Raw genomic sequence first — 2356 nt, 5'->3', positions numbered from 1 at the left:
TGTTCTCTGATCATGTTCAGATGTTCTTGGGGAACCCTCTGTTTCCCTCCACTCAGCCTCCCTGTGGTACTCCTTGAACTCACTAAAAGTATGTTCACAGGACTGGAGCCCATGGTGCTCATGGTGACATGGGGCCTTCTAAATGATGGCTTGGAGGCAGTCACCAGCTCCTGCTCAGTCTTCACCTTTGGACTGTGTCCATCCTACCTTTCTTCAGAGGTATTGCCATCCCAGCCAGAGCTCAGCCATTTGTCTTCTCTTGACGCTGCTTCTGAATGCTGTGTCTGAGAGGGGAGCAAAAGCCCTAGTCACCATCACCAAATAAACAAGTAATCATTGACACTAGCAGGAACCTTCACATTGCTGTATTTTTACAATTTCTCCCTCAGAGTAGGCTGTCGATAAGGGTAACCCAGATGATCAAGCATCAGCTTGGGGGCTTCAAAATCATCTTCCCCAATCTGCCACTTGGGAGGTGATCTGGTCCCCTTCCCTGAGGGAGACTCCAGGACATGGAGCTTGGCTTTGTACTTGCCGGGATCCAGGAGAACTAAGTTTGGCCCTCCTATACTGGCCTGAGCAAGAACCTAGATCTCACACACAGACACAAGGTTATGGATATAATAGAAAGCCTCCTCTACAATCTCTCCAACTGATATGAGTCCATACTTTTGAAGAACAGGAACCTTGCTTTTAGGTCCCCAATTTTTCTGAATCAAAACTTTTTGCTCCTCATCAGCCAGAATCCTATGCTGGTCATTATAAACCAGTTCTCCCAGGGAAAGTACCTCTGGGTGAGATGGGCAAGAGGCCACACATCATTGCAGAAATCACTGCCCTGCTGGCCTATGAATAAAAACAATACATTTAGTGCCCAGTCATGCAGCATAAATTGCAGAATGCAATGTGAAGTCAGCTTAAGTTATTCCTAGAGTAGTATTTCCACGATCTACATCTTCTTGCAAGTTGATTTTAACCAAACTGGATGCAGTCACTTCAATATGAAGAAGTCTGAAAGGTACAGTGAGGAAATACATTTGAGTTGTGATATAATTATTAAAAAGCTTAGACCATCCACAGATATCTGCTAATCTGTTAAATGCACATGGCAGTAATTTTCCCTTTTGTCATATACAATTGAATCAGATCCTCTAAGTTATTCAAGGAGTCACCCTAACAAGACTCATGTTTAAGGCAGCCATCCCTCCTGGTGGGGCTACTGAGTAGACATTCAGTGCATATGTAGTCATAAAATCTGCAATCTGCTATAATGCCAATAGCCCTGTGAGATTCTTCCTCTTCTTAAATTGTTCCTGTATCATTGACTCCAATTATTCCTAGAAAGCTGAATCCTTCAACAAACCAAGTGCCAACTATATCGCTGATTTCTTGTGTTAAGATAAACTGACTGTATGCCATTCATACAATGGAACACACGATCTCAAGTATCGGCAAAGGGAAGGCAATGCTTGATCAGAGAAAAGGCTTCTTCTTTTATGGGACTTTGCAGTGTCATGGACACTCTTTTTTCTGCTCCACCATTTTGAAATCCTGGGCAAGGTCTGGTCTCATTTTTCTCTCTTGTAGGTACTGTAGACTATTCTCATCCACCCTTTCAAAGTATCTCTCCTTGTGAGGGGTCAGTAGGCAGGGGTGATGAGATCACCACTGCAGTCCAAGCATCACTGCTCATGGAACAGTCTTTCTAGGTCCCTCAGGGACTAATGGGGAGCAGCATGGGGGCTCCCATTCTGAGCACACCCTTCACTGCGGGTCACATCCCTCTGCTCAGCCTCTGCTCAGTGTCCCCCACTCACACTTAGATCTGAGTTCCTGAGCCGCCGACCTCCCCACCCCCTCCGATGATCCATTTGACCTTATCTATATATATGTGAGATGTTAGCTAAGGGCTAATGTTAATTTTTATCATTTTAATATGTTGTTCCAGTACAACTTGTTGAAAAGACTTTCCTTTCCCCACTGAATTGCTTTTGTGTCTTTCTCAAAAATGGCTTGGCCATATATGTGGGAGTCAATTCCTGAACTGTGTTCAGTTCCATTTATTCATATATTTATCTCATAAATACCACACTGTCTTGATTAATGTAGCTTTAAAGTAAGTCTTGAACTTATATGGCATTAAAATTCAACAAATTTAATTGAGAAAGAATTATTTAAGCAATGGCCATGCCTCTTTTTTTAAACACCTCTTTTCAATTCACATCATATAAAACATAGGCACTCATATATCATATTAAATAAAATTTATAAACACATATAATTAGAGTAAAACTCAACTGTTAATATATTATGTTTGAAGATCATTCATTCAATATTTATTAATTTTTAATGTGCA

The 2356-nt window shown here is 41.6% G+C and overlaps 1 pseudogene; it reads right to left on the bottom strand.

Moving 5' to 3' along the window:
- Positions 1–203: 203 nt before the first annotated feature.
- On the bottom strand, positions 204–1693 carry LOC143675741 (alpha-adducin-like; annotated as a pseudogene).
- Between the last annotated feature and the right edge of the window lie 663 nt (positions 1694–2356).

This window comes from Tamandua tetradactyla, chromosome 3 (genome assembly GCF_023851605.1).
Source record: "Tamandua tetradactyla isolate mTamTet1 chromosome 3, mTamTet1.pri, whole genome shotgun sequence".
Taxonomy (NCBI): Eukaryota; Metazoa; Chordata; class Mammalia; order Pilosa; family Myrmecophagidae; genus Tamandua; species Tamandua tetradactyla.
The sequence above is the reverse complement of the archived record's forward strand: the minus strand, read 5'-3'. Positions and strand labels throughout refer to the sequence as shown.